Source organism: Equus przewalskii, chromosome 1 (assembly GCF_037783145.1).
Source record: "Equus przewalskii isolate Varuska chromosome 1, EquPr2, whole genome shotgun sequence".
Classification (NCBI taxonomy): Eukaryota; Metazoa; Chordata; class Mammalia; order Perissodactyla; family Equidae; genus Equus; species Equus przewalskii.
This window is the reverse complement of record NC_091831.1, coordinates 41614108-41640990: the sequence shown is the minus strand read 5'-3', so window position 1 is coordinate 41640990 and position 26883 is coordinate 41614108. Positions and strand designations below refer to the sequence as shown.

At 37.9% G+C, this 26883-nt stretch overlaps 1 protein-coding gene across 4 annotated transcripts in view; it reads left to right on the top strand.

The window, feature by feature from the left end:
- The first annotated feature begins 1798 nt into the window (after positions 1–1798).
- The window catches only part of A1CF (APOBEC1 complementation factor), an 81838-nt gene continuing 56753 nt past the window's right edge, over positions 1799–26883 (top strand). For 2 of the 4 annotated variants that reach the window (XM_070562408.1, XM_008518425.2), the window contains exon 1: positions 1799–1900. The gene's annotated coding sequence lies outside the window, so the exon portion shown is untranslated. The remainder of the gene's footprint in view (positions 1901–26883) is intronic. The other 2 variants (XM_008518424.2, XM_008518423.2) reach the window with 1 other exon arrangement.

The following is a 26883-nucleotide window of genomic DNA, read 5'->3' as shown; positions in this document are numbered from 1 at the left end:
CCTGATCAACATTTCCCTGCCATTGCAACTAAATAAGGTTCAGAAAATAAAAAAGAAACTTCTTCTGGTAATATCCTAATAATGCCACCAAATTCATTACTGCCATTGGCTCTTATAAGTAATAAATGAATTGTCCTGAATCGTCAGATTTTAGGGCTCTTTTAACTTATTTCCAAACACTTTGGTTCAACATGATTATAGCCCTGCTCTGTTGAATGCCAGGACCCATCAAATAAGAAATCAATGTCTTTTTTTGATAACTAGTTCATAGAATTCATTCTTTTACCTGCCGTATTTTGCTGTTTCCACCAAATATCTAAGAACTCTGCCTTTCCTTTCTTCATCTCCACTTCTCATCATCCAGGCACCTACTGCACAAGACAGCAAAGAAAACCCTCCCAGGACTGACAGCCCTAGAATAGCAACAATTCTTTGTAGGATCAGGTAAAGTGAAGGTAAGAATCCCCCGCACATTTGAGAACTCTACAAGGCCAGACTGAGCTTTCACTGGGAAAACCAATCACACTGCCTGAGGTGGGGGATCCACTCCCAAGGAGGTTGTAGGGGGATGTGACCCTCATACAGCTGTCTAACTGGGTGGGACATGAACGCCTCCCCTAGTTCTTACTCCAGGGGCAAAATTCCAGGGCAAAACTACCGTTCCTGGTGTGTTTTTGTTAAACCTTGTCATGCATTTCTAGGAGAAGTTGAGGTAAATCAAGGCTTCCACCCGTTTGACAGCTGCAAACGGCAGGCAGAACTAGCATTCCAACGGTATGTTTTATCTCCCCTGTTTTATATTCCCAGGTGTGTTTAACTGATTCATCTTCCTCTATGTCTATATTATGGGAGGATTGCTCATTCTGTGCTTTTCTATAGACAAACTGCCTTTGCTAATAATTGGTTCCTAGAAAATTAGACTCCTCTCACTAGGACTGAAGCCAAGTAACAGTGTCCTCTAATTCTAGTTTGGGAGCCTATGGTTTATAAACCCTTAAACCAAAATTTACTCAAAATTAGGAAAGTTTTAGTTCTTTTTTTTTTTAAAGTGGTCTTTATTACCTTTAGGAATTTCCTCTATAGACTGGAGCTATTACCAGAGAATTTAGAGTGTAGAGTTTACATCTTTGAAAATACCATTTCTCTATTCTTCAAGAAACACAGTTACTACCAAGATTTCATGCAATGAACAAAAGCCTCGGCTCTCATACAAACCCAGTACAGAGCTGATTATTATGCTCTCACAGTGACGGCTCCCTCTTAAAATCTGAATGAGCAGCTTGTACAAAAACAAGCGTGCTTTCCCCAACCTGATCTGACCCTATTCACTTGATTATATAAATGCTTTGCACATTTATTTTCATAAGCCAGCATTTATCTATCTACTTGACCTAAAACTCCACACTGTATTCTGTGTAATATAGTGATATAAAAAGTGTAAAAAAAAAAAAAAGAAAAAAACAAATATTCTCCCAAATTACCTTAGGCTTAATCTTACTTTGTTATAGCAGAAAACAAAGGAGCTAACATAAATAAGTGTAGTTAGTTACCCAAATTGCAGTGAGTTCTCCTTTTTAAATATAGGTCACCAAAAAAGCTCCAAAATAATATCCACATCAATGGGTTTTAATGCAAAATATGTTTTAATTTTGTAAACAAACGACCACAGTAGTTTTGTAGATTCTGTCAGGCTGTAGTGACCCAATTATCTGGTCAAAGGGCTGCATGGATGCAAGAGACAGGGTGAGTTAAAGTTTAACTCCCAGGAATTGTAAACCAAACCTAAAGCCACTGAACCTTTGGAGTTTGATATGATGATTAGAGCATAACCAGAGTAACACGTTGAATTCGCCATAATCAAGGAAACCTTTTCCGGGTGGGGATCTCTGAAATCGCTCAGGTACGGTCCATGTGTTTTGCTTTTTCTATTTCAACTCTGGGAAACTGTGCAGTGTGGATCAGTGGGAATGCAGTGAAAACAGCTTTTACCCTCTTCTATTACAGAGCCGAATTCAGGGAATTTTCTAGTTATTTTTATACTAACGAAGCAACCTGAAAACGAAAGAATATATTGGAAAGATCATATCATCTAAAGATGAGATGGCAGCCAGCTGCTGCTCCTTGATTTAATCAATTTCTGAGGCTCAAAAAATGTAGATTTACCACTTCGGGTTCAAGAGTAGGGCTAATGTTTCTGTGAATCTTAGTTAACAATAACCAGACAGCAAGGAGAGTTGTGGTTGACTGCTTGTCCTGGTCCTAGAAATCTGGGAAACATAAAAAATGTAATGAACAAGAGAAATAGAACATCACTGGCAGATTCTGAATTCACTGTATGGGTCATAATTCCTCTTATACTTTAGACTTCACATATTCAATTATCACCTTCCCTCTCCTTTATCCTGCAAACCACCACAAACAAAACAAAACAAAACCCACAAAAAGCAAAAAATCACCTTGGTGAATTCTTGCTATTTCTTTTGCCATTATCCTACTAACCAAATGCATGCCCTAAGCTATTTGCTTTTCATTCTAGCAAAAACAAAAACAAAGTCAGTCATTGGAAAATGACTGGCTTTCAGCATGTTAAATGTCAACCTTGGGGTAGCTAATTATTAGATCTTTTCCTTTCATGATGGTTTGGGCAAACTGTAGTAGACATATTTTCACATGATCATTTTGTTCACTCTAAAAAGATGATTTACAACCAGAATATGATGGTATTTTATCTATAGAAAGAAATCAATCAGGGCACTCACCAGGAATATCCCATTCCTACCCCAAATCTCTTAAACTTTCATTGAAATATTTTTGTTCCATGATTACCAAAGTAAGTTCCAAGTAGAATGGGTTCCAAATTAAACAGGTTTGTTTACTATAGGACTTTTCAGATGTGTATTGTGCATCTCCAAGAAGATGAAGAACACAGCATTATCTGTGCATTGTGCAGGATTAGTGTTTTGCAAAACATACATTGGCAAACTCAACTCTAGTTATAATTGAGACGTGTTAGTCTGGTCTGAAACATCCTTTATAATACGTGCTGAGGTACACGTAGTAGGAGCATAGGTCTGGAAGTAAAAGTGAAACCACTTATTCGTCAAAGTATGTAGGGCTTCCCCTGCTAAATACAGAGTCACAGACTTACAGGTTCATTTTTAAGGGCCGTATTTTCTAGAATAATATTGGTTCTGCCCACTTCAGACGATTCTCACATTTTACTCTTCCAGCTTACTATTTATCAAGTGTGAGGGAAGGGGAGAGAGAGTTGGCAAGAAAAAAGAAATTAGTTGTAATGGGCAAACATAAAATGACATAGATATAAAAACACTGAATATTTAGTTATTATTTCCAACTGGGCTAATACCAAGTTGGTTTTGTGTCATTTCAAATACGACACTTCCTACACTGTGTTCAGTGGACACTAATAAATGTGGCTCACAAAAAGTGACTCTATTGTCAAATAAGTTGAGGAAATGGCGGTTGGTTAGACCAGTTAAAGCAGGTCTTGTCACTACATGAGTGTTCTGAGTACTAATAACAGACATTTACTAAGCACTATACTGCCAAGTGTACTTGCAAGCACTTTCCATGCATTTATCTCATATTATTCTCAGAACAGCTACATAAGGTAGATACTATTACAGCATTTCACCAATGAGAAAATTGAGACACAGATAAGTCACCTAACAGACTCAATGTCACTCAGTTAGAAAGTAGCAGAGCCAGTCCCTGGCCAGGTGGTCTGACTCCAGAGCCTAGGTGTGTAACCATTACACTGTAGTCACAGGACTGGAGATTCACTCTGTGTGTAAATACATTCATTTATTGTGAATATCTAGAATAACAGGGGGTATTTTGTTTCCTAAGCTTAATATACAATAGAACATCTTCTTTCAGGAACATTTATTAATGTCTCTCAGAAATGGTATTCTTCAGAACACAGATTATGAAAGAACAAATCTCTCTCTCTCTCTTTTTTTTTTTTTTTGGTAAGGAAGATTGGCCCAGAGCTAACATCTCTTGCCAATCTTCCCCTTTTTTTTCTCCCCAAAGCTCCAGTACATAGTTGTATATCCTAGTTGCAAGTTGTTCTAATTCTGCTATATGGGATGCTGCCACAGCATGGCCTGACACATGGTGTGTAGGTCCACGCCCAGGATCTGAACTGGTGAATCCTGGGCTGCCAAAAGCAGAGCACTTGAACTTAACCAGTTGGCCACGGGGCCAGCCCCAGAACAAATCATGTTTACAGCCCATGTCCAGTATTCATAACGACCAGCACCAACTGAAATCATCACTATTGAAATCATCAGAATTGAAAACATCTTAAAGTCCAGCTATCTTCCATTAAACAGGACCACGCCTATCTTTGAGACTTTCTAAACTAACTATAGGGAGAACATTGAACCCTCCTCCTGACTGAGCTGGGTTGGAACACCTGTTCCAAAACTCCCTAGGTTTGTGACCTTGAGCGCACTACTTAACCTCTCTGAATCTCCAATTCCTCAAACATGAAATGGGGGTAAAATCTGTCCGGCAGACTTCAGTGAAGAATAGATGAGAAGATATAGCAAAACAGTTAAGGACAGCCCCCTGGTACACAGTAGGAATTCAGCAAAACTCTCTTCCCTTTCCATCTCCTTATTTCTAAGAAACTCCACAAAAATTTCCTAAAACTTTCCAAACTTACCCATTAGCTCCCGATTGTCAAAACAACGCCAACATAGTTTAAATCAAAAACAGTACATAAATAACGACGTTTTGATTAGTCACAAATAGAAACCCTATTCCACTTATTTGGAGAAAGAGACAACCACCTATCATTTTCTTTTATTTAGAAACAGCACAATATACTTTTATTTTAGAGAATGTTGCTCAAGAAAACTCAGTTAAAAGCCCAGTGCCCTTTTCACTGAAACCCACAGGACGCAGCCTGTCACGGTGTATGTTCATTTCATCACACAGCCAGTTGATGTTAAAAATCCGTTTCAATAACTGTCTTTTAAAATATTGTCATCCCTCTGAAAGCTGGGTAGGACATTGGGTACCATTGCACAATAGTTTCATTGCCTATGTGTCTCTAAATGACTCAATAAGTTCAAACAAGACAGTATTGATCGACGGAGGATAAACACCATTTTATCTTATTCACGGAAACAGTAACCAGGCTCCTCTGAAGTGTGGTTCTAACAGTCCAAACGCCCCCGGGGAAGCATCTGGAAAAGGGGCAGCAGTAGGGCACTGACACTCTATATTAGAAATCTAAATTCCATGTGCTCCTTGCCCTGATACTGTAAAATCTGGGCAGGAATTATTAACAAATGTTTACTGATCATTGGATCAGGAAGGCTAGTTTATCATTTTATCCCATCAAACCTAACCCAACTAGGTTATCAGCTTTAAAAACTATTTACAATTTTAAATTTAATAAATTGAAGTTTTGTGTTATCTACTTTTGATTGATCTAAACCAAAATTAAAATATTGCCTTTTAGAAAAATGGTTGTCTTGACTAAAATATGTTGGTATCTTGAGCTCTCTAATTTGATTTTTTTTTTAAGATATATAAACTAAGATTTTTTTTTCTTATACAGATAGTTATGTGGGATTTTATATACATAGGTGTTAATGATCATATGGAAAACATTCTCCAGGTTTGCTTACTCTAATAGGGCTCGGTCCTTGGTAATGTTAAGAGGGAAGTAATAATAAAGATTAAGGTAACTCTCTGTAGTTTGCAAGGCTACATACAGTGTCCTGCCCCAGTCAATAATATGGCGAAAGAGAATTAGCACATGACTATTTGGCCAGATAGAATGACTAAGTGAGCCAATTGGTTTGCAATTCTATAAAATGCCACCTCCAATGACATAGTAATGTCGTCTCTTCCTCCAGGAGCCAAAAAATGTTCATTGTTTTGGGATGCCCAATTGATTTAAAGAACACCAAATTTACACAGCAGAATTAACTACTATAATACCTTATTTCTATAGTATATTCTAGTTTACAAAGCATTTTATACAGAAGAACTTATTTAGGTCGTTTTAATCCCAAATTTCTTCATAGTGAATTTAGTAAGCCTAGTTTCTTCAAGGCAATTGAGTGACTATTTATCATTCCAATTGTACAAAACTTGTTAGTTGAAAGCCAGCCCTGGTGGTCTAGTGGTTAATATTTGGTGTGCTCATCGCCTTGGCCCGGATTTGTTCCCAGCCATGGACCCACAGCACCCATCTGTTGGTTGTCATCCTGTGGCAGCTGCCAGTTGCTGTGATGCTGAAAGCTATGCCATCGGTATTTCAAATACCAGCAGGGTCACCATGGTGGACAGGTTTCAGCAGAGCTTCCAGACTAAAACAGACTAGGAAGAAGGACCTGGACACCTACTTCCGAAAAAATTGTCCATGAAAACTCAGTGAATAGCAGCAGAGCATTGTCTGATATAGCACTGGAAGGTAGGAGGACGGCCCAAAAAGACCAGGCAGGATTCCACTCTGCTGTATGCAGAGTTGCTAGGAGTTGGAATCGACGGCACTAACAACAAAGTTAATTGAAAGATGCTCTCACCTGGAGTTTGTAAGCCTAACTCTCTTTATGTAGCATCGTGCTGATTATGTAGAGAGACTTCAACTACTGTACTGGACGTTGATTTGTTGTGAATTAATTAAGAGGTTAGATGAAACTATGATGAGAGGCCTTGAGGATCCACATGGAAGGTGAGAGGAAAACCAGTCCCATGCAGGTCCCAGAGAAAACAACTCTAAAAAGATTTAAACCAGTGCAGACTAACTAACACAGTGAAAGAAGGAAGGGGGGGTTCTATAATATCTCCTGAAAGACTGGCAGGGCACTGGCAGAGTATTGCGTATAAATGCAATTGTTTTCCATTTCTGTTAACTCATCTTTCGTATTCTTCTATCCAGCTCTTCTATTAGGACTATGTTCAGTGCTCATCTTTTCAGCTGGGGCCTTCTGCATGAAGTAAATTGGCTTATTAGATGTATTTAAACCCTAATACCTCTGATTACTCTCAGCAGAAGTCAGAAATCAGAACCTGATACCATGGAGAGGAAAACTGTTTGCACCTATAAATGCCCATCTCAGGAATCCTCTTTTCAATCCTCTTTCCTGAAGATCCCTAACAGTGCCTCACAGTTTGGACATTTACTACCAACCAGTTAGAACTGGCACCCTGTGATGATGATGACAATGATATTAGCAATAGCTCTTACATCCTTATATAGCTCCTGCCACGTGCCAGGCACACAGATTAACTCATTTAATCCTCTGGAATCCTATGCAATAGATACTATTGCTATGCCATTTTTCCAATAAAGGGGTTAAGTGTTAGGGACAGGAAGGAACTTGCCCAAGGTCGCACAGCTAATGAGTGGCAGAAACAGGAGTGAACTTCAGCAGTCTAGCACATACCACCCTGTGAACAGGGCATAAATGGAACACTGAGAACCACTGAATTTTGGAACTGGAAGGAAACTTTGAGGTTCTTTATTTAACAAAGAAAAGCTGAATGAGTTTCCCCAGGATAGAAGACACTTTTCATTAGGGAAAGAACCCAAGTGCAGCACCCCAACCCTCAGGCAGGCCCTTTCCATTATACACGTCCCACTGCACAGCATTTCTCATCCAGCCTGATTCTCTACACAGATTCTGGAAGAGGGATGAAGAGGACCTCCACAGTTCAGAGGAATGCTCCCTTCGCTCTAAGTCCCGCCCTCCTTGCTATTCCCACACTCACAGACTGACAGAGCCAGAGACTCAGTTAAAAGAGACCCATTTTGTGACTTTGAGAGACTGTCAGACCCAGATCACAGAGGAAATATGTGCAGGCACAGTCACCATGAACACAGTGGTGGCCTCTCCTAAAACACAAAGCAATTGTCCTGAATGACTTGGCTGCCTTACACCCAAATTCTGCTAGTGTCTGAAGAGGACATAGCATCTCCTACCTGGAAGACACAGCCTTCTCCCCAGGGAAAGAATAATTGGGCTGCTAGGTCTATGAATGCTAAGGGAGTCCCATATTTAAACTGACCTAATTTGGAGCTTTAAATTGAGACCCAAATGCTCCCAAATAGCAGCTCCATCAGCCTCGATAGAGTTATTTATTTAGGATAATAAGAGCTTGCTTCCAGAAGTTCTTTGTTAAAATACAAATTAGCTGGGATACGGAGAGCGAGTGATAGGGACACTTTGAGATGTTAACATTCAGGAACACTTTTGCCTAAAATCACTTAGCAAATTAACCAGCCTGGTAAAGCCTTGTGAGAATGGTACTTAGGAAAAGTAAGTTTTGATGGTGGGGAAGAGAAGATGTAGAGGAGAGATGGCCAAGGGTGGAAGTGCCATGGGCAACCAGAGGATAATATAAGGTATTTGAACAGCAAGTACTTGTACAATCTTTGAGGAAGAATTAATTTCTTGAATAATTTTGAGTTTAATAAGTCTTTGAGCATCATCCTTACCAGAGACTAATTCCTTCATGTCTCTCTCTCACTATATAACAGATACTTAAGACAGATGCACTGACCAGAATTGGAATCATTCAGGGAAAGCCATTATATGGTCCCTTAGGATATTTTAAGATAAGAGAAAAAGCTACAATGTCTAGAAACTCTTATTTTTTACTTGCCTTTCAAAACAAGCCATAAAGTCAAATATTTCCTATAATAACAATTCACTATCTTAAGATTCTCTAAAGTCCAAAGATACAAAGCTCTGATTCATTGTGTTGGCATAGCAGAGAGGGAAACAATTATAATGTTACAGCAGAAGGCTCTAGAGCCAGAATGCCTGGGATCAAATTCTAGTTCCAGCACTTACTAGCTATGTGGCCTTCAGCAAATTATTTGACTTCTCTGTGCCTGTTCCTCTTCTGTAAAATCAAGGTTATTTTGTGGGCTAGATCAGAACTTACACATGAAATGTTTAGAATAATACCAAGCAAGTGTGCATAAACCCTAGCTATGGCAGCTATAATAATTGTCTCATTTCTGTGTTGATTACACAATCCTTTCCTAGAATAAAATGGTTAGAAAGACAAAGGCTATGATGTCAACATCTAATAAGTGTTTTTCAGACTGCAGGTCAGGTAGCGTAGAAATTAACTATCCCCACCGCTGGCTTGTGGCGCAAAGTTGGAACAATTTCTCTGACTCTGTTGCAGTTTTTCCAAAGCAGAAATGTTCTCTATCATGGGCAAGACCTCCTAATTAAGTTGGTATGTAATGATTTGAGGGAACCTGAGTGATTAGCAAGGGAAGTAGAATAGAACTCTGGATCCTCGCACAGGAGTGCAAACCCCTCAGGCGCTATTATTTTTACAGTTACAACAAGAAAATCCATCAGTACTCAAAGCCTCCTACAAAGAAGCATATTGTTGAAGAATAGGATGGTTACTACCACAACAAAAATGCAAGCATGGAATAATATGACCTGTCCCAAATCAGTCCCCTGCATCGGCATGACAGTAGACCCCTGAAGAGAAAATGATGTGGGAGGAACTAAATGAGACATCAGGGCTCCCGTGGAAGGGATTAAGGATTAGTGTCTATTTTAAGGGAAGCGGCAAGAGGAAGGGGCACCAAGGAGATCCTGTGAGATTATGATGTTAATTTACCCAGTGGGATTTGATTTATTGACCCCCGTTTGAGTTTAGCAATATTCTAGATGCCATCTTGGATACAAAGATGTATTGTACTTTTGTCCCTAAATTCAAGGAACCCAAGAAGGGTTCTTCAGAGCTCCCATCACAGTCCCAGGATAACTAACCACTCCCTTCTCCATGGTCTCTTCCTTTGTTGAAAAATGAGTATTACTCACTATGCTAAATTAGGAGTTCCTGAGAGGCAAACAAGTTATCCTATTTATTTTTCAATTCTCAGACTTGCAGTGTTATGCACCTAACAAGATGCACAACATTGTTTGTTGAATAAAAAAGCCATCTAGTTGGGGAAAGAAGGGGAAGAGGTAGAAAAGGTAAAGAAAAACATTACTGAGTGTCGTGTAGCAAACTCTATGCTATCTACTCATCCTATCTCTTTGGATCATAATAACAACTCTCTGAGGCAGACATCCCTATCCCCAGTTGTGAACTGAAGAAACTGTGACCTAGTTAAACGATTGGAACCAAGTTTGCAAAGTTCTTACAGGGTAGAACTCTACCATTCAAACCTAAGTCAGTCTGAATCTATGATCCCATGGTTTTCCTACCATGACACCCTCCTACTTGGGAATCAATGACAACCAACACAGGGCAAAATACTGTGTATCCTAATATCATGTAGTGAAACTAGGAAATTAGGACAAAGAAAACAAAGTCTGAAGGAAGTTAGAGAGGCTATACGAAATTTCCATTCAGTCCAGCAAATACATATGAAGTGTCTACTAAGCACCAGGCTTGGTGCTAAGAGCTGGAGCTAAAAAGATAAGCATATATCCTTGTGGAGGTTACGGCCCTCCCTCTCTTCATTCTCATTGCTACATAGTTCTGTCCTTCCTTTTTCCCCACTTATTCCTAATCTAGCTTTTCTGCCTCTAAGAAATTTTCAACAAAACTCACAGAGTCATTTTTCTAAAGTACACAGGGTCCTGTTAGAATTCTTCCATGCTGATCCCAGGGACTTCATAATAAAACAAAAACACTCTATCATGCGAATATTCATTTAATTCTTGCCTACCTTACCAGCTTATCTGTTGTTGTTCCCAATACCTGCCTCTCAACTTGCATTCAACATTCCAGCCATACTCAACATCTTGACTATCCATGCTATTTCGCTTACACTTCCGTCGCCTTGAGTCCCTTTATTCTCCCTTCTTCTCGTAACTCCTAGCCACCCTTCAAACTGGTCTGCGTAGAGATAAGGTATAAACTGGAAATTAGTGTGGAGTACAAAGTTGGATAAGTTTGATAGGTGATGAAAAGAAAAGTTGACATTAATTGATAGAGTTATGGAATACGGAGCTATTGAAAGTCTTTTTTTTTTTAAAGATTGGCACCTGAGCTAACAACTGTTGCCAATCTTCTTTTTTTTTTTCTCTACTTGTTCTCCCCAAATCCCCCCAGTACATAGTTGTATATTTTAGTTGTGGGTCCTTCTAGTTGTGGCATGTGGGATGCTGCCTCAGCATGGCTTGATGAACAGTGCCACAGCCACGCCCAGGATCCGAGCCTGGGCCACTGAAGCAGAGTGTGCAGACTTAAGCACTCGGCCACAGGGCCGGCCCCTGAAAGTCTTTTAATAGGAAAATAACATAACAAAATTAATGTTTAAAAAAATAAGCCTGTGTTATGCTGATGGTGTTACAGTTGGAAAAGACTAGAGATCATATTAAGACAATAATCTAGGTATATGAAATGATGGTTGCATAGATGATAATTAACGGCAGTGGGAATTCAAAAAAAGGGCAAAGTATCAGAAGTCAGTGGCTAACTAGAAACAAGGAGGAGGAACTTAGTAAGGACAGATTAAACTATGCATGTAAATTAGCATAAAATCAGAATTTATTTAATCTGCTCTTTTCTAAAGGAAACATAAGGCTGTCTCTCATTACAAGTGTCAGATTGCCTACGGGCCACTGTAATACAGAGCTTTAGACATTTGGATTTTATAAGCTTCACTCAGGGATCAAATGTATTCCAATAACCAGTGATTGGCAGTCTTGGTGAGAAGCAAGTTTTCAACTTAATTTTTCCATATTGGTCGGAGGAAACCAGATGCAACAACTAAGTTCAAAAGGACAATCTCAACGAGAAAAAAAAGAGACGTAATAACATGAGACGAAGAATGAATGAAACATAGCACTCATAGCTCATCAAATCTCTGTAATCTGCCACAAAAATAATTGGTCCCAGGACTATTGAATAAACATCTTCTTTTAAGCTGAAGGATATCTACATTGCACGCTGATTACCACTTTACCAACTTGTCACTCAATTTAGAAATTAAACACATATGCAAAGAAATTCCATTCTTGTTAGGCTGTGTCATCCTGGAATTTCTAAACTCTGCCAATTCTCTTTCCCAGGGATCTTTCAGAAAGTCAGGCATGGTGGGAAGAGTTGGGTATCATTACTGAGTGAAGATGACACAACAGCCCTCTGTAGCCTGATCTTACAGGTAACAGAACAATGACAACACCGAAAACACTTATGTAAATGTATTAGCCAGAGTTCTCCAGAGAAGCACAACCAATATTCCAATACATACACAAAAATGGTTTTTGTGTTGTCACTGTTCTAGTACACGTAAGATAGTGGTACTAGCTACCAGCACCTCTAAGTTATACAGATAGAGATATATATAAATCTCGCTCACTCGCTCTCTCTCACTATCTATCTATCTAGAGAGATTTATTATAAAGAGTTGGTTCACATGATTATGGAGGCTGAGAATTCCCAAGATATGCAGTCAGCAAGCTGGAGACCCAGGAGAGTCCATGTGTTGTTCTAGTCTGAAAGCCCCAGGCTTGAGATCCAAGAACCACCAGTGTTTCAGTTCAAGTCTGAACTGAAGAGACTGATGTCCCAGGCAGGTGGAGTTCCCTTTTGTTCAGCCTTTTTGCTCTATTCAGGTCTTCAGTTAATTGGAGGAACCCACCCACATTAGAGAGGGCAATCTGCTCTACTCAGTCTATGGATTCAAATGTTAATTTCATCCAGAAACACCCTCACAGACACACCCAGAATAATGTTTGGCCAAATGTCTGGGCATTCTGTGGCCCAGTCAAGCTAACACATAAAATTAACTATCACAGGGGCCGGCCCAGTGGCATAGTGGTTAAGTTTGTGCTCTCCACTTGGGTGGCCTGGGGTTCACGGATTAGAATTGTAGATGCAGCCCTACACACCACTCATCAAGCCATGCTGTGGAGACATCCCACATACAAAATAGAGGACGACCAGCACAGATGTTAGCTCAGTGACAATCTTCTTCAAGCAAAAAGAGGAAGATTGGCAACAGATGTTAGCTCCGGGCCAGTCTTCCTCACCAAAAAATGAAAAAATAACGTAAAAAAATTAACCATCACAATATAACCTTAAGGGAATAGAAAGCTTCTCATGTTGTCTGATTTTAAGACCCTCCATTTTTTCCCCATCACCCACTCCCTCCTCCAACACATGCAGTTTCCATCTGCTATTAAAATTTTCTAAAATCTTTCTTGGATAAAAAGCTATTTGTTATTTATCTCTCAATCTTCAATGTCACCGAGAACAGATTACTTATGAGGATCTCTGTTTCAGAGTTTCTGATATTCTTATCCAAGTTGAGCAGAGGCTAGAGGATTTGTAAAGGAGTGGTGGTGTCAGAGCTAGTTACAAAAGGAAAGGGGTGTATAGAGAGGTCTCTTGTGTGATGTTGTGCTCCCAACACCTGCCACCAGAAGTTTATTGTCCTCTGTGTATATGTGTGTGTGCATATATATATATATACACATTCCTCTCCACACGTATTCTTGTGCATTCAAACATACATACCCACATAACCACACACAACCTGACGGAGCAGGCGTGAATTCATCTCAGCTAAGGAGATTGTGGAAAGGAGGATGGGAACTCTAGGCACATGGTGGATAGGAAACAAGAATAAAGGAACCTGAGAAGTAACTGGTGTGTCTGGGAGACCTGATGGGCTCGAGCACAGAACAGCTCCAGACTCGCACTGGGAGGTAACCAAGAGAGCACTGTCAGGACCAGATATGGCAGGCACTGAACGTCAGGCTAAGGGAATGGACTGTTTCTTTACAGTTAGTGATGAGGCCAGTGAAGATTTTTGGGCAGGAGAATATTAGAAGGGACATTTTAGGGAGACTGATCTAGCCATGGTGCAGAACAAAGAGGCAGGGCCTAGAGCAGTGGTGAGGTTTCCTTCCAGACTTTGAGCTCAGGTTAAGCCCAAAAATGAAAGAGGGGGTGGCAGATGGGGTAGGAGTGTAAGAGGAGCAACAAGTAAGGATATAAATGTACAGAAATCAGGAAAAAAGATCCAGACTTCAGGAGGAGCCCATGTTGGAGATTGTTCTGGGTAAAGAGGCTGAAAGGACTTCAGCAGTGAGAATTCATAGGTCTGTTCAGGTGTTTCATTGTTAACTTGACTCAACTGCTTCCTACATCTGTTCTCTCTCTTCTAAAAGCCATCCTCACTGTTTCCTCTCCATCCTTTCTCTATCTCACAGCTTTTGCTTCCTTTCCATATGTAGAGCCATGATAAATCATGGTTTTATGCATACGGTGATAATAGAAATTCCTTGTTGGTTGGTCCTCATAGAAACTGAGTTGAAAACAAAGCTCTTGGGCCAGAATCTGGTAAGAATGGGATTTTTTTTTCATTTTTTGATATTTCAAGGTTATTATTTCTAAATACTAGCAATTAGGAAAACATCTATTCATTAGAAAGATGGCAACGTAGACAAGACAATTGGAGAAAATTTTGAATTATTGCCCCTTTCAGTCTCTACTTTTCTTTTATAGTTTTCTTCTTCTTTTTAATAGAGTTTTATGTGATAGCCAGCCTATTTGGCAGGTGGGATAAATTCAATTATTCTCCATTGTTTTATTTTGTTTCACATTTAACATGTATAGACTAGAGCTTAACTCAGCAGTTCTAAGCTCAGCTGCAAATTATTATCACCTGGGAGTTTTTAAACGCATCATTTCCTGGGCCCCACTCCAGACCAGTTGAATCTGCATCCCTCTGGGGCTGGGGAGGGTGATGCCCATGTACAGGTGATTATCATGTGAAGCCAGACAGGGAGTCTGTTCTTTCTCCACAGCTCCTTCATCTCATACCTGTTGTCAGCTGGCGTTAACTAGGATTATTCATAAGTGATAACCGTTAGTGCCGGTTTGGAGTATGTTTTAACAGGGGTACAATATTTTGAGGATAAGGCCCTGCTTAGCAAGTTATTGCAAGTTACCGTTAAGGAAGGCACTCAAACTGAACACATCCTCTGAGCAGAAGATTACGGTGAAGTTGCTTTTCAGAGCATGATAAAAATAGAGGAAGGAGAGATTTAAGGGAGTAAATATTACTTGCTAAAATTCAGGAACGCTTGCAGTTAAATCTCACAGTTGTATTTTGATAAGACGTGCATAGGTTAATGTTTCTCTCCTGTCTTTCATTGTGTAATTTACAGTTTCAAGCTATATCCCAGGGATTTAAAGGCCCCTTGTTGATATTTAAAGGGCATTTTAAGCAAATAAATGATAAAATGTCTTTCGAAGCAGCTAAAATGTACCTGCATTGTATCCACTTAATGAGAATATGCTAAAAAGCAAGAGGTGTTTCTACTGGACCCTACATTGTGCAATTTTAAGCAAGTTTTAAATGAAAATAAATTCCTCTATTTGACATTGCTTTTTCTTCAGACAAAACAAAAAGGATTTCTAGATGTCAGGATTCTTTTATAGGAATGGTGATCTGTGGACCAGATGAATGCACTTAACATTTCCAAGAGTCTGGGTAACTTTTTCTTTTCAAATGAGACTGTGTGTGATTCCCAATTTTTAATTAGTAAAAAAAAAAGTCGGGAAGACATGCTTTCTCAGCCCCTGCATCTTTAGAATGCCCTGATTCAGTCCAGGCATGTGTGTATGTACGTATGTATATTTATATGTATACATACATACACGAATACATATACACACATATATATACACATATGTATATACACAAGGACATATACAAAAATTGAAATACTATCATTGTCTATTATACATCTGCTTGTTCTTTTTCTCTGATAAATTCTAAATCAGTAGTTCCAGTGGCATTTTTTCTCTGGTATAGTTCTATTTTTCTCTATAGATATTTTTGCTATAGTGCAATTTCCCCAGCATCTTGGGTTTTGCTATTTTAAGTTGCTCTATTTAGGACTTGGAATGGCTCCAAATAGGTTGGTATATAAATTTAAACATCAACAAACAGTAATCAAAGTATCAGCTGGCCCTATACATCTTTGCAAAAATAACCATTTCTTTAGAAAGTTGTATCTGTCAGCATTTATTCTCTGCAACAATTAATATCTTGCCTTAAAAGTACAATATACCTTCTAGATGGAATCAACAACTTCTTTAGCAAGAAGTGTCACCAAGGGAGCAGGAGAGAGAAAAAAGTACAGCATTAAAGAACGGAAGAGAGAGAGAGACAGGAGGAGAAAACAAGAAATTATATGGACATTTGAAGGTGGCTGCATAGGGAGAAAGAGAAGACCCTGCTCCCAAAATAGATGTGTTTGGTGCCTGTGAGAAATGCTTGTGGCTTTGGTTACCCGTCATTGCACTACTCCATCAGATATTTGGCCCATAGTTGACTTTCTCCTCTCAGGCTAGCTACAATCCAGAAGAGCTAAAGATCAATGAGAAGAAGAAACCAACATCTTAATTTAAATATAAGAATAGAAATTAACATGAAATTAACATGAAATCCAAGTCAGATCCTGCCAAGTAATACGTCACTTGGTCACCTATGAAGACTCTACACCCTGCCAAGGAGTGTATTTCAGCGAGGTATGACGAAGTGCGTAACAGAGGGCTGGCAATGACCATGTGTCCATTTTGGACCATGTCCAAAAGAGGTCAGATCCTGAACGTGTCCAAGTGAACCATCAAACAGTCCACTCAAAAGAATTATTACAATAGCTCATTGTTTTATTCCAGCAAAGAGGCTAAATTACCACAGTGCTTTAAATGACCTTGATCACCTGTCCCTATGGAAGGGAAGACAGACTCACAGTACACCCTCATAAGTTTCATCATGGTATCACGTGTTCCTCACTGCGACACCTTAAGGGGAGCTGGGTAGATAATATAATCTCCCTCCTGCTGCCACCACTTGCCTATTTTTTTAAGGTGAAGAAAATGAGAAGTCAAATTTAGGAATTAAGAGCACAGACTGGCCCCAGGCTACCTAGATTCAAATCATAGGTCTGCTACTTGTTACTTGAATAACCTTGGGCACATTAACTAACCTCTCTAACCTGGTTTATTACCTGTATCATAGGAATGATAATACCTATCCCGTTGAGTTTTTATGAGGATTAAATGAATTATGTTTAAGGTTTTCAGAACATAGCATATAGTAAGTATTCAGTAAATGTTAGCTATGTTTATTATTATTTGAAATCTTTTCAAATTTTGCCTCATAATAGGCAAAATCAAAGTATCTTGGTTTTTTGTTTTGTCTTTTCTGATCACTAAAGATGACAACCATATTTAAATAAGTTTACAAACTGTCTTTATTTCTTTTTTCTGTGAATTGCTCATGTCCTTTGCTCATTTGTCCACTGATTTGTGTCTCTTTATTACTGATTTTAAAGTGTTCTTTGTATGCTAAAGTACTCTTTGTATACTTTCTGTATATTATACAAATAGTAATCATTTTCTCCTAGTCTGTGACTTCTTTTTAACTTTATTTTGCCATTACAGATGTTTGTAATTTTTAAGCAGTCAAATTTGTTAGTCTTTTCATTTACAGCTCTTATTTACTTGGTTAGGAAGACGTTCTGCATCACAAGATTATAAAAACGTTATCCCATATTTTCTTCTAGTACTTATACAATGTTTTTAAAAGTTATTCTCTAATCCACTTAGAATTTTGGTGTATGTTGCGAGATGATATGCCAACTTTATCTTTTTCCCAAATTGTCTGATCTCCCTATGATTTGATATAGAACCTATTGGCAAATTCCAACATAAACAAAACAATGGGTCTAAACTTTTTCCCATTCCATCAATCTATTTATCTATTTCTGTGCCTATTTTAACTTTTGATTAGGTCAGTTCCAAATAATTCTATACTTCCAATACATGTTGTGACATTTCTTGCACATTTTTCCTGCCAGATGAAATTTAGAGTCAATTTCTCAAATTTCAAAATAATTTTATTAGAATTTAAATTGGTGTTGCATTAAATTAATAATTTGGGAAGAACTGATATCTTTACAATAATAGGACTTCCATTTATCCAGCCCTTTAGATCCTTCAGTAGAAATTTATTATTTTCCTCATAAAGATTTTGGTTATTTTACGTTAGGTTTATTCTTAAGTGTTTTGTATACATTGTTCAGATTTTCTCATCACATTCCATTTATTTCTGCTTAAATAGGGAATATTTCTTTTATAACTGTCCTTAAAGTATTCTTTAATATAATAGTTTTATATAGTTGATTTATTTGTTTTTAATGAGAATGAATGATTGTAGTGTTTCACTATTAAGTACGATGTTTGCAGGGTATTTCTGATAGATGCTGTTTATCAGTTTAGGAATGTTTTATTCTATTGCTAACTTACCAAGAGTTTGGGTTTATCAAAAAAATGATAGTGGGCATTGAATTTTATTAATTGCCACTTTTATATTTACTGGAATGATCATATGATTTTTTCCTCCATTGATGAAGTGAATTAAACTAATAGAATTCCTAATGTTGAATTATCTTTATATTCTTGTAATAAACCCATCATGTTTATTATATATTAGTATTTTGACACTTCACTGCATGCAGTTCATATCTATATTTGTAAGTGATATTGGTCTATAGTTTTCTGTTTTGTAATATGTTTATCTGGCTTTGTATCACAGATATGCTAAATCTACTGAGAATTTCATGGTTCCCATTATTTTTTATGCTTTGAAAGGCTTTATATAACAAAAGAATTATTTGTTTTCTAAATTATCATAAAACTTGCCTAGTAAAACCATCTGCACCTTGTGTTATTTGGAAGAAAACATTGATTTTTTTTCAATATAGCTATGGTTATTAGTTTATTCAAATTTTTAACTTATGCTTGAGGCAATTTTCAAAACCCACAGTTTCCTAGGTAATTGGTCACTGTATCTACATTTTTCAGTGTGTTGATAAAAACATTCTATTCTTTGAAAGTCTCTTGATCTGTGGTTATATCCACCTTTTCCTCTTGTTTTTAAAATAGTTTTCTTCCTTTTACCTTGTCAAGATTGTTAAAGGTGTTCTAATTCACAGGTCTTTTCAATCAGCACTTATATTTATTTATCAAGTCTACAGATTTTTCTGTTTTATTAATTTACTTTTATCTTTGTTTCTTTCTGATTTTTTTTAATCTATTTTGTTCTTTTCCTAGCCTCTTTAGTTGAATGCTTATATTATTTTCAGAATTTTTTCCTAATAAATGAAAAACAGTTTTCTCAGAATAGAATCTCAACATCTCATAGTTTTTGATATGACTTGTTTTCATTGACATTCACTCAGTAACGTAATTTAACTTATTTTTTTAAATTATTAGAGTAAGAGCTGTATGTTATAGAAAGCCAAAAATAGTCAAATAATAATGATAAAATAATTTCTTAATCCACCGCCCAGATATAACCAGTTAGCCTTTTATAATCAGTCTTATGAATATAAAAATTAACACAAATGAAATCAGACTACACATTCTGTTTTGTAACCTGCCTTTTTTACTTATTATATTTCACAAATATCTGCCTAAATCATACATATTCTACTAGAACATCAGTTTTATTAGTTGTGCTGTACCACCCTTTATTCAAATACTTTTTATCACTGGATATTTAGGTTGTGTCTAATTTTCATTACAACACTAACACGCTCTGTGAGACACCACATACACACACCGACTGAGGACCTTAAGGATTTTTCCTACGGAGAAATGAAATAACTAGATCAATTATTAAAGCAGTACGAAAGAATTCAACATAATGCATTCAAACTGCATTTCTCTTCACCTCAAACAAATTCTAGAAAGGAGAATATCCATGAGAGAACCACAGACGATGGCTGAGTCAACCAAAGCAGCAGATAAGGAACAAAAAAGGAGCATTTATTGAGCATCTTCTGTATGCCAAGTACTTTGTTAGGTGCTCTCATATCTGTTGTCTGATTTATTTGAGCCTCTGTTTGAAAAAAACAAAAAACAAAAATCTTTATGTTAGGTATCAGTTTTCCTATTCTTAGAATAGGAAACAGGATCTTAGAAAAGTTAAAATCACGGTGGCAGAACTGAAATTTAAATGCAAACTTGTCCTCTAAAAATGTGGAACTTACTAGAGAAGGAGGATTTTGTCAATAATTATGAGTAAAATTAATATATCTGCTATGAACTACGTTAATTTTTCTTTATTTTAAGCCTTGTCTAGGCCCAAATTGATCAGGCCCAAATTAATGCATGATTCATTACTAATGCCTTAATAACATAGAAGGGATTCTGGTTAATTAAATTTTTTGCTTATATATATTGCTTTTGAAAAATAAGTTGCCACATATTGGTACTTCTTGTGATGTTTTTATGTCTACATTTTGGAGTTTTATATATGCATATTCTCTATTAATTTTGTTATGGTTCATGATGCCTGGCCAAATAAAAAGCTATCACATTAATTCACTTCCAAAATAAACTTAAGACCGATTGTAAACATTTTTCCAAGGAAAATATTAGAGCTAATTTGTATTTCTTTATCAAGTCATGCAAAGTAATATTTACTTAGTATCATTAGGCAAACGTGTAAACTTTGGTCACAAATCTTTCATAAGCCATTTCAATACAATCTGGAACTCCTTCTGTGTAAAATTCCCAGGAGATTCTAGAAGGCTGAAATTCATGATGAAACCATTTGTACAACTTGCGTGCTGCATAAGAATTATGCCCAGCCTACATCACGTGACATCAGTGCAGAACAAAGCATTGGTGAAAGACTGGATTTGGTTTGGAGAGGGCCCAATGGCAAGTGAAACACTCATCAATTTGAAATATACATGGGGCACATTGCTAGGACGGGCCCCCAATGTCCCCTCGCTCAATTATGAAAGAACACCTCTCTGCTCACCAAGTCAGAAATAGTCTTTCTTCCCATTCAGTTACCTTATCCATCCTCTTCAGAAAAATCAAATGAAGTAGAATAAGATAGAAACTCTAACATTAACAAAACGACTCCATTTCCTAACTCTAATTTGTTTAGCACAGTGCCTGGTAGATAGCAAATAATAAATTAATATTTGTTGACCTTTCTGTTAAAGTTGAGGATAATTACTCCATTTAGTTTTTAAGCAAGAAATCTTCTAACTTTAATTGTCTTTACCTCCTCTCCTTTTTGTTCTCCTGTGCCCATCATTCACAACCAACATTTCTGTCTTTGCTTTTCCAAGTTCTTCTTTCTTCACCCTTTTAAGTATGCTTTTCGGTGATGTACTTCTCTTAACTTTGTCTTATGTCTTGCCCAATTTACTATTTTGAGAGGTTTTATAAAAACCTTATTTCCCACTCTCTCTGTTTCCCCAGTTTCCAATTTATGTCCCACGAGGGCATTAGATCTTCCAACATTGCCATAACTTCAGGCAAATCTCGGTAAAATATCATTTAAAATCCTCTCATATTTTTCCTTCCACAATTTGGTTCTCTATGTGGGATCAGTTTTTATGTATAAAATAAATGCTTTTCCTCCTTACAGAATAGAGTGATAATTAAAGAACAGCAAATAGTATTCCCCTGCCACACCTAGATTTGGAAAAGTCAGAATTTACCCCCTACCTGCTTCTCTCTTGCACCTTCTTTCCTATCTCTGTTTCTCTGCCACCTTCCCTGAGCCAGGACCCACTGGTATCCAAGGCCATCAGGGTCAATGGCCAGGAACAGCAGCTCTGACCTTGCCCCACAGTGAACTCTGGAAATTTCTATTGAGCAGTCTCTACCAAGTGATGAGGTGAGCTGTTTATTCCAATCTACTGTGACTTTCAGAAAAGCAGAAGTCTGGAACCTCCAAAAACATCTCGGTCCTTTTGTTCTTGATCAAATAAGGCACTAAAGTCACAAATATAAAACCAGAAAGGCACTAAGAAGAAAAGTGAATCCAAATGTCAACTCCATTTTTCAATCATGTAGCACTCTAAAAATTTAACTCTTCTCGTCTCTTCACCCAAATGTGTTGATATGTTCATAAACTTGGAGAAGCCATTCAAATCAACTTCTCACATAAAGAAAGTTCATTAGAGAATAGAGCTTTTAGGAAGTGACTAGAACAAGAAGAATAATAAGTATTAAGAGATTAGATACAGATTAATTTTACCTCTGATCAACAGCAAGTCAACGTAATTTATAAAACACTGCTCCATAGTTTTTCATTTGTTCCATTTATTAAGTGCTTAGCATAGTGCCAGGCTAAGCCTTCCAGGCAATCAAAAATGAACACAACATAGTCCCTACACTCAGGAAGTTCACAGTATAGTGAGAAAGATAGTTGTGTAAGCAAATAATTACAGTACCTGTGCAACAATACAGGGATGTACAGGCTTTCTGGAAAGCGTTGAGGAGGTGGCACTCCATGTTAACACAGAGGCCATCAAAACACAGACAATATTTCAATCAGGCCTGGAAGGATCAATAGGGTCAATGTAGTGAGGTGGGGAGATGAGAAAAGGGGAAAGAAGGGAAGGACATTTCAAGCAGAGAGCCCAGAAGTATAAGAAGACAGTAATTCCCAGCGGCAGGATATGTGAATGGCATTGGAAGGGAAATCTAGAATCTAGTCCCAAAGAAACAATGTATCTTACTAAGGACTTGGGACTTTATCCTGCCTGCAATTGGTTTTGAAATTCTACCCTTTGCTCTTAGAGATTAAGTATAACAATAATGAAAATAACATAACTTATTGGGCAGTTATTAAATGCCAGAAACCACCTTAAGTATTTGAACTGTTTTCAAATTTAATCCTCAAAACAAACCTATGAAGTAGGAACGATTATTATCCTAATTGTATATGAAGGAAACTGAGGCTTAGAGAATTTCCACTGAGATGGAGGCAGAGGAAGAAAAGAGGGGAAAATTTTTCATTTTCTGTAACAAATTTGGTGGTGAATATACATTTGAACAAAGTATTTCTTTGCCAAGAAAAAAACACTGTCTAAGAGGATGGGGAGACATTGATTGCACTTTAATGAAAGTTGGCAGAGCTAGAGGAGATCCCTAGTTTTTCTTATTATTAGCCCCTCCTTCACCCCATTTTCAGAATGAATACAAAGAAGAAGGTAGGGAAAGAAAATTATACAAGGAGGTGCTGTCATCTCCAGCAGGGCCCCTCTGGAATCACTGCTATTCCTCCACTCTGCTTCTTTCCTCCAACATGAGTTGTTAGCAGTAACAGTAAGCCATCTTGTAGTGCTTGCTGTATGCTAGACCTAAACTAAACACTTCACGGGTGTTTGCTCATTTTGTCTTCAAAACAGCATCATTCACAGCCTGCTTGCTACCTCAATTCACAATTGAGGAAACTGATGCTTGGTGGGGAGGGGGTCCATGATTCTTCGCTGTAATACTGCCTGTAACCTTTCTCCATCCACTTCCATTTCTCTGTCCCTTTCTTCTCTCAGCCATTGTCATCTGGGTAACAGTGCTGTTCCATGAACCTGTGGAATTTCTTACTGCAGAATCACAGAATTGATAAGTTGAGGTTCTTGGTTATATACTGCCTTTTTCTTTCTCCTTTCTATATTTTATATATCTGTGCCTAGCATTAATCTAGCACTTAATATATGGCAGGAACTCTTCCAAAGCTCCCTCAATGTATTTACTCATGTAATACAATGACCTTGAGAGAAATACTATCACTTTCTCAGCTGAAGATTCTGAGACACCAAGAGGTTAAGGAACTTCCCCAGGGAATACAGTAAGAGACAGTATGAGGATCTGAACCCAGGAAGTCTAGCTCCAGTGTCTGCGTTCCTATTCAGGCTTCATCTTACTCGACTTAGCAGGACTTGGCACCCCCACTCACTCACTTGTTCTCAAAATTTTTTCTTTACTTGGCTTCCAATCCACCTCACTTACCTGGTTCTCCTCCTACCTTTCTGGCTTCTCCATCTCATTCTCCTTTGCTAGTTCCTTCTTGTCTCCCTGACTTCCAAAAGCTGGAGTGCCCCAGAGATCAGTCCTTGGACCTGTTTTTTATACTCAGTCCCTGGATGTTCTCAGCCAATCTCACAGTTTAAACTATCATCTCTATGCAGATACCTTCAAAATTGATATCTCCTGCCTTGAACTCTCCTATAAACTTCAGACTCATATATCTAACTGTCCACTCAGCCTCTCTACATGGCTATCTAATGGGTATCTCAAAATCAACAAGCCGACAACCGACCTCCTGCTTATCCTCCACAAACTTGCTGCTCCCCATCTCAGTTAGTGGCAATTCTACTCTTAGTTGCCCAGGCCAAAAAATGGATGTCATCCTTGACTCCTCATTTTTTCTCACAACACATCCAATTCATCTGTAAAATATACCCAAGATTCAACCACTTTTCACCATCCCCACTATCACTACTCTAGTCTGAGCCACTAGTGTCTCTTGCCTAGATGTTGCAATGGTTTCTAACTACTCTCCCTGCTTCTCCCCTTGACCCCCCCTACCAACACAGTGAGGCATTTGCCTTGAATGCAAAATGTAAGGGCATCAAAAAACTCAGTAATCCAGACAAATGATATTTTAATGCAATATTTAAAAAAAAATCAAAATCAATGCAAAAAAAATCCGTAATTTAAGATAGCAAAATTTTAAGTAAAAACAGGACCAGACCCTGTGTTTGCATTACTTACCTCCTTTGCTTCACCTCGGGCCAAGCCCTGCCCTACTCCCTTCAATGTATTCTCAACAGTTGGAGTGATCCTGTTAAAACATAAGTAAAATCTTGTCTATCTCTGGCTTCACATCTCAGTGCAAAAGCTAAAGTCCTTACTGTGACCTACGAGATCCTACATGATCTGGTCTGCCATTATCTCTCTGACCCCAACTCCCAACTTCTCTCCTCATTTACTCAGCTCCCTCCTCTCCACAAAGGCCTCCTCGTTGTTCCATCAACAAGCTCCCACCTCAGCTTGCCAGGCCCTCTGCTTGGAATGCTCTCCTCCAAATGCGTTGCCAAGATCTCTCCCCAGACTCACTCCATCAGGACCACACTATCTAAAATTTCATCCCCCCCATACACACACTTCATATTCCTCTTCCATTCTTTATTTTTTTCTCCTCAGAAATTATCATATGCACACTGTATATTTTACTTATTTGTCTTGTTTATTGTCTCTCTCACTCACTATAAAACTCCATGAGATTTTTTGGGGAGAGGGGTTTGTTTCATTCTCTGCTATAGCCTCAAAACAGTGTCTCAAAAACAAAAAACATTCTTGGATGATAGTAGGTACTCAGTAAATAATTTTTGAATGAATAAGTGGTAAACATTCCCAAGTACTTTCCTCTGTCTCCAAAGGCATTAATGCCTGCTATATACAGGTTTTGAATTCTATTGCCTCAATAAATTACATTGGGAGCTACTCTTTCAAAATGCGGTAGTCTCACAGCTGAAGAATTTACAAGGTGCTAAATTAGAAAATGTATTGCAAAACCTCTCTTTCAAATTGACCAGCTTTTTTTTTAACAAAAGTTTGACTTGCCTAAAAAAATATTTATCTGGGATTCAAGTTCACCTCTTAGATTAGGTCAACATTGGAAGAGGGGGTTGTTTTTGAGAAATAAACCTAGAAGATGAAGTGTCTCTTGTGGCAAATTCTCAAGTTTATTTCCATGTCCTGATTTCCAATGACTTGACACTATATCGACACGTTATATAGATTTTCTCAATAATTTCAGAGTGAACCTCTAAGTGACCAAAAGACCTTTCTAATGTCAAAATATCTTTCATCACCTTTACTAATTATTAACCAAAACTAAAGGTAGATTTTGTAAATAAACTTTTGATGGAAAAGATGAAGTTCCGCAAAGAGCAAATCTACAACTTGGCAAGGACAATAGACTTTGCTTTTAAACATCTGTAAGACACACATGACTAACCTCATTGGACCTCAGTCCCTCTGTGGCCTCCCTGCTCGTGCAGGTTAAACTCAGCACTATGGGAGAACTGAGAGTGTCCCCACAAAAAGACAAGTTTAATAAAATTGGGGAAAAATTCAAGAGTTAGACTTTGTCTTAAAGGCTCATTTTCTTTGTAAATCTTCAAAATGCCTATATTGTTTTATTTTTTTATGAGGATTTATATTGCTTCATAGAGATTCCTATGACTGTATTCACCATCAGACTAGGATTATAAACTGAAAGCAGGTCTCATTTCACTCCTATGTTGTAGTATCCATAAGAAGAGGATTTACACGATAAGTGTGTCAGTAAAGCTACATGTCCCAGCCTGGATTACTGCACCTATATCAAATCACCACTATCAAAAAGACACTTTCTAATTTGTCTTAGCCAAAATACAAAGTTAGGATTTTTTTTAAATCACTGCCTTTTGCAAAGTACACACACACACACACACACTGGCATCTTAACGGAGTTAGCCTACTGCCCATAGAATACAATGCCCAAATGGCGGCAGGAGGTAGAGCCGGCATACGGACAACGCTAGCTAAATACTTCTTGAGAGAATGAATGAGTGATACTGAATTGGCCTGGGTCAGAAGTAAGCAAGAATTATTAGAAAAGTCAGGGGTAAAATGACCATGCTTATGCAGAGCATGAAATTGGTCTGTCCCTGTAACAGCTAATGGACATTCTCTGGAATCTCATACTCTTTTCCTTTGGCTTTCTAAAATATTTTGAAAATATTACTTTCTAAATGATCCTCATCTATTAGCCTGGGGACTTTTTTTATTCTATTACTTTAATAATACTTGGAAGCTGCCTTTTACTGAAACGATCACCTCAGTCTCACTTTTTTTTGGTCACCCAATTTTTTGGCCCAGTTTCCTTTATTATTAATGGTCCATTCATTCTGAATCTTTAAATTACAACCAAAATCAGGATAGAAAATCTCAATGCACAGCACAGAAAATTTTTAAAAGGACCTATAGTCAAATACGTTAGATTCGCTCATGGTTCAA